The sequence below is a fragment of the Mesoplodon mirus genome, assembly GCF_964341445.2.
Source record: "Mesoplodon mirus genome assembly, chromosome: 15".
Lineage (NCBI taxonomy): Eukaryota > Metazoa > Chordata > Mammalia > Artiodactyla > Ziphiidae > Mesoplodon > Mesoplodon mirus.
Window position 1 is genome coordinate 63513222 of NC_138991.1, and position 6000 is coordinate 63519221.

The following is a 6000-nucleotide window of genomic DNA, read 5'->3' on the forward strand; positions in this document are numbered from 1 at the left end:
TTCCCAGTGAAACCTTACGGTAGTTTCTGTTTTCCCAGATTGTTTCCGATCACACATGCTTCAAGAGTCCAAAGGACTGTGATCACACATTTCATGTTCACCAAATACCAATGAGGTGCCTGGCACTAGGCGAGGGCTTTGCATGCTTTATTCCATTTTATCTCCCAAATACCCTCATCCATTAGGCCTGCTGTTGTTTCACTCACAGAGGAGGAAACTAAGGCTCACTCTTAGATTCCTGTGACCGAGAGCCAGGCCGCTAAAGGACAGAGTCAGCATTCAAAACTCCTGTGTCTGTTTTCAGGGCTTAAACTCTTAATATAAGTTAAAATGGTTCTTTTCAATTTGAGGATTCCAACCCATAGGAATCAACGCAGTCAGTTAAGACTGGTGGTTCTCAGTCACGGTGATCTGCCCACCAGGCGACATCTGTCCAGGTCAGGAGACATTTCTGGTTGTCATAACTAAGGGGTGGGGCAGGCTACTGGCATCTGGTAGGTGGGAGCCAAGGATGCTGCTCAACATCCCACAGTGCCCGGGGCAGCCCCCACCACTCTCCCCAGGAAGGATCTGGTCTAAAATAGCATCAGGGTCAAGGTTGAGAAACCTGCTTAAAAGCAGCGCTTGAAAAATAAAACAGAACAGAAAGAGTGCACCCATATACTGAGGTTAAGTACAGTTTTCATGAAGCTTTTATTTCAATTATTTGTATATGTAATTCTGGTCTCCATAAGAATTACTTGGGGCACTTGATAAAAATGCAGATGCTTAGAGCACAGGATTCCTGGAGCCCCTCCCTGTTACCTCCCACAAACCAACCAGAAGAAAATCACATACCCTGCAGCCTCACCCCAAATTTTGCCTATAAAAACTTTTCCCTGAAAATCATCGGGAGTTTGGGGGTTTTGAGCACAAGCCACCCTTGCTTGACCCTGCAATAAACCTTTCTCTGATATTAAAAAAAAAAAAAATCAGATGCCTGGATTTCCCATCCAAAATTCTGATGGTGAGTCTGGAGCAAAATTCAAGAATCTGGATTTTTAACAAGTACCCCCTGAGACCCTGGTTCTGGTGGATCATGGACTTGGCTTTGAGAAACACTGGAATAGATGCCCTTGAGGTTAGGTGGCCAGAGGCTAAGTGACCAACTTAATAAGGATTTGAGGTTTTCTTTATGCAGGGCAACACATGAAGTGTTTCACATACATTACCTCGTTTAATCTGTCACATTGTAAAGGTTCCCTCATTAATGCATTAAACAGAATCATTAACATTTGTTTATTTTATATCAGTGGAAGAGTCATGATTGCATCTTTTTAAATGATCCTTTAATGACAACTTAACAAGTTTCAGATACCTTAAGATATTTTGGGGACCTCAAGAAGAGTGGAATTTGTCCAAATTTTAAGTAGTACAGGTGAAATCTGGGGGAGAAAGCTCATTGGGCACGGCTTTAGTACCTTGGGGTAACAAATACCAGACTTTTAGAAATCCAATCTGAGGTTCCTCACAGAAACTTCCAGCAAAACAAACTCAAGAAGGCCTATGAGGTGAATTAGCATGCCTGCTGCACCTATGTAAATAATCAGGCCCGATCTTACTGGACCAGCCTTATTTCATGCAAAAAATATCTTTCACTGAGATTATGAGGCCAAAGGGAAAATTTGTGCTTCAATGGAGACCTGGGTTTTGTCTAGAACACAACCTTTCAGGTTATACGATTCTAGCCTGTTGTTGCCTTTGAGCTACTTCTGCAGCTCTGCACAGATAACGGAACAAGGTAAAATAATTCTATTCTGTAGACACGTTCTCTCTTTCTTGCCATGTAAATAAATACAGATAAGTAAGTAACTTCTCCGATTTTGCCTCCATTTGCACATTCATGTGAATATTCCTAATCTACAGTCTTCCAGAATCTTTTTTGGAGTCTCCTGAAAACTGGTTGTAAGATCTTACTGCTTCCTTGATTGATGAGTTAAGTAAAAGCTTGCACACGTGTTCATTTAGTATCTGTATGAAAGAGTTTTATTTTCTTTGTTTTGGTCTAAGCCTCTGCTTTTCAAATCTCCCTGGTCATTGCTCTTAAAATCTTTGGGTTCCAGGCAGCAATTTTAAAAATTACATAGGAAATAAGCAATCTGCATTGTGTGTAACAGAAGTGAGCATTATTTTATGAAACTTCTATTGGCAATACATTTATATATTTGTTCTAGGTGGATTTAAATGTATTTTTTGATTTTTGGATGATCATTGTTTTGAGGTAAATACTTGGGCCCTAATGTGTTTTTTCATAATATTCCATTTCTACTCAGTAAAGATTTATTGAGTTGGCTAGAATATTTTTAAGTCAGGCAGATGTAAATGGAAAGTAGGAGAGCCTCACAGTTTACAGTTGGTCACTCTCTTATGCTGTTTCCCCTCCCCCAAAATTGAGGTACAGAGCAATCTGACTGCAATACTCAGATTGCCTGCTCTAATAAACCCAACACCCAAGACACACACAATATTACAAACTGTTAGGTGCCTCTCAGACACCAGTGGGTCCAAGCCCTAAGATCCTGAAAGGCAGAGCCTCGCTCAGCAGCTGATGGCGGATCAACAGAATTACCTTCATACACAAGAGTGAGAACCACCATCACTGTCCGCCAACACCGTCGTTAGCGCTGACTTGCTGGGTGGGAGACCTGGGGCAAATCCCATCACTTCTCTGGGCTGATTTCATCTGTGAAACAGGAAAAGTGGCAAATGAGACACTGTATGTGAAATTCTTCCATAAACTGTGAATCATCATGTAAGAACAAGGAGTACTTTGTCCAGGCCCAGCAGAGGTTCTGAATAGTGAAAGGGGGAGGAGCGAATATCCTGATGTTTGAAAAAGCTCCTGGATGATTCCAAAAGCTGCCCCGCCCCCCATCCCCAGCAAGCTATGAAAATTAAGAGGTGCACACTGATTGGCTCATGGACCCTCCTACCATTATGTGCAAAGTCTCTGAGTGTGCATACAGGCATTAGTCCTGGGAGAGGTGAAGGTGGCAGTGATCTCCCTAAAGATTAAGAATTCTATTCCAGGGACTTTCCTGGTGGCGCAGTGGTTAGGAATCCGCCTGCCAGTGCAGGGGACAGGGTTTGAGCCCTGGTCCAGGAAGATCCCACATGCCGCGGAGCAACTAAGACTGTGCGCCACAACAACTGAGCCTGCGCTCTGGAGCCCGCAAGCCACAACTACTGAACCCGCGTGCCTAGAGCCGGTGCTCCAAAACATGAGAAGCCACTGCAATGAGAAGCCCGCGCACCGCCACGAAGAGTAGCCCCCACTCACCGCAACTAGAGAAAGCCCGCCCGCAGCAATGAAGACCCAAGGCAGCCAAAAATAAATAAATAAAATAAAATAAAATAAAAATTCTATTCCAAAGCAGGGCTTCTCAACCTCGGCACCACTGTCATTTTGCACCAGATAATTCTTGTTGTGGGGGGTTGTCCCGTGAAATGAAGGATGTTTAGCAGCATCCCTGGCCTCTGCCTGCGAGATGCCAGTAGCAGCCACCAAATCCTGACAACCAACATTGCTGCATGTCCCTTGAGAACCACTGCTCCAAAGCAACTTAGAGGCAGAGGACACAGAAAGGGAGATTCCAGCTAATAGTACTCCCAGCCCCAGATCCCCCAACGCCCATAGAGCAGAATCGTGGCTATTTCCACGCCTCCCATATCAGGCCTAATTCATTCTCACATCTCTGGGCACCTGGCCACACCATCTTCCACGCCTTCCCACCCCACATTACCTCAAGGCTTCGATACCCACCACCTCCTAATGGCTTTTCTGCCCGGCATCCGGCTGTTCCGATTCTCCCTATGCAGTGCTGAGTTCCTAAAGCTGAAACATTTCCCTCTCCAATAAAAGTAGTGTCCGTCTCCGTTATAAACGCTCTATAATCTAGCCTCCACGTACGAACTCTTCCCCAAGTCCAGCTAGGAGCTTTTGGGAAGAGGAACAAGGTAAACCTGCCTGAATCACACGAAGTCCTGGAGATGATTTTGGCCCCGAAAAGCATTAATGTCAAAATAATAAAAATATATCCTTTCTTTGGAATTGAAGTTTACACGTTATTATCTGTTATTGGACCTCTGCATCCTCCAAAGGCATGGGGTAACGGAAGTGAAAGACTGGTCATTAAAGCAAGGGCTTCAAACTGTGGTCAGACTCATTAGGTCCTGAAATCAGTTTAACGGGTTAGCAACAGACTTTTGGAATGGAAAGAACAGAATAGAATAGAATAGGACAGGATAGGATAGGTTGGAATTAGAACCCACGTAGAGTAGATCTGGCTGCGTCATGTGAGGTTGGGGTAAAAATCTCCCTTTAAACTTATCGCTCATTAATCTGCATCTACAGGCGTGTAAAATACATTTCTCACTGTAGGTTGAGTCAAAAAAGTTTGAAAGCCCCAACAGGTAATCTACATATTCAGCAGTGGAAGCAGGTGTAACAACAGCAAAAAGTGCAAGGTCACTGGGACCTCCAGAGGCACAAAGACTGGATGGGGCTGGGGTGAATGCCAGGGCGGGGGCAGTACTGGGTGGGGCGGACGGTCAAGGAAAGGCAAATCCATGTGGGGCTCTCTGACTTGGGGTGTCAGGGCTCAGTCCCGGGGTCGGGTGGGTGGAGGGGGGTGAGGAAGAGCGAGGAGAAAGGAGGCTGCGAATTGCAGATGAAGGACAAGGAGGCGGCCTGAGCGCCGGGACGCAGACTCCGGGGACACCCCCCTCCACAGCATCAGCAGTCCTGGGGACCCCCGGGAGAGCCCGGCTGGGGGCGCGGCCACGCCGAGTGACCCGAGACCCTCCCTGACCCGCTGGGGCCCGTCCTCACCGGGCACCGGCCGGGCGGCGACGGCAGCGGGGCCCTCCCTCTCCGGAGACCGAGCCGCGGCGGGTCCTCTGGCCTCGGGGCGCCGAAGTCACAGGCGCCGACCTCGCGGCCCAGGCCCCTCCGGCCACTGCAACCCGGGTGCCCACTCCCCGCCCCCACCTGCCCTCTCGGGAGCGAGCTCCGTGCCGCGCGCGCCGCCCCGCTGGCCGTAGGGAGCGCGCACGGCCCCGCGGGGGAGCCGGCCTATAGGAGCGCACTAGAGGGTTCCTAGCAAGCATGCGCAGCGGGGCCGCGGGGAGCCCATTCTCTGGGCAAACCCCACTTCTCCGGGTCTTCCGCGCGCCGTGCCTAGCTGGCGGCCGGACCAATCGGCGCTGGGAGGCGGGGCCAGGGCTGGCGAAAGAGGCGGGGCAAGCTCAGGATTGGGCGGCGGCAGCCGGGGACCGAGCTTTGATCTGACCTAAGGCTTGGACGGCGAGTTGGGGGGTGCCTCCGGGGCGGTGGACCCTCAGAGAAAAAGAGAGTTGGGGGGCTTGAGACACCCAGACCTGATCCAGGATTTGACTCAGCTCACTGAGCGGAAGTGGTCATTTTTTTTTTTTTTTTTTGCGGTACGCGGGCCTCTCACTTGTGGCCTCTCCAGTTGCGGAGCACAGGCTCCGGACGCACAGGCTCAGCGGCCATGGCTCACGAGCCTAGCCGCTCCGCGGCATGTGGGATCTTCCCGGACCGGGGCACGAACCCGTGTGCCCTGCATCGGCAGGCAGACTCTCTACCACTGCGCCACCAGGGAAGCCCAGAAGCGGTCATTAAAAAAATTTTTTTATTTTATTTATTTTTTATACAGCAGGTTCTTATTAGTTATCTGTTTTATACATATTAGTGTATATATGTCAATCCCAATCTCCCAATTCATCCCACCCCCACCCCACCCCACCCCCACGCCTCTGCCACTTTCCCCCCTTGGTGTCCATACGTTTGTTCTCTACATCTGTGTCTCTATTTCTGCCGGGCAAACCGTTTCAATCTGTGACATTTTTCTAGGTTCCTCGTATATGCGTTAATATACGATATTTGTTTTTCTCTTTCTGACTTACTACGGAAGCGGTCATTTAAATGCATCATTAGGC

At 48.6% G+C, this 6000-nt stretch overlaps 1 protein-coding gene across 6 annotated transcripts in view; it reads right to left on the bottom strand.

Moving 5' to 3' along the window:
- FLYWCH1 (FLYWCH-type zinc finger 1) overlaps nucleotides 1-5062 on the bottom strand; it is a 29017-nt gene extending 23955 nt beyond the window's left edge. For 5 of the 6 annotated variants that reach the window (XM_082645498.1, XM_082645502.1, XM_082645500.1 and 2 more), the window contains exons 1-2: nucleotides 4871-5062; nucleotides 2609-2722 (exon numbers count right to left, since the gene is read on the bottom strand). The gene's annotated coding sequence lies outside the window, so the exon portion shown is untranslated. The remainder of the gene's footprint in view (nucleotides 1-2608; nucleotides 2723-4870) is intronic. The other variant, XM_082645499.1, reaches the window with a different exon arrangement.
- Nucleotides 5063-6000: the final 938 nt, after the last annotated feature.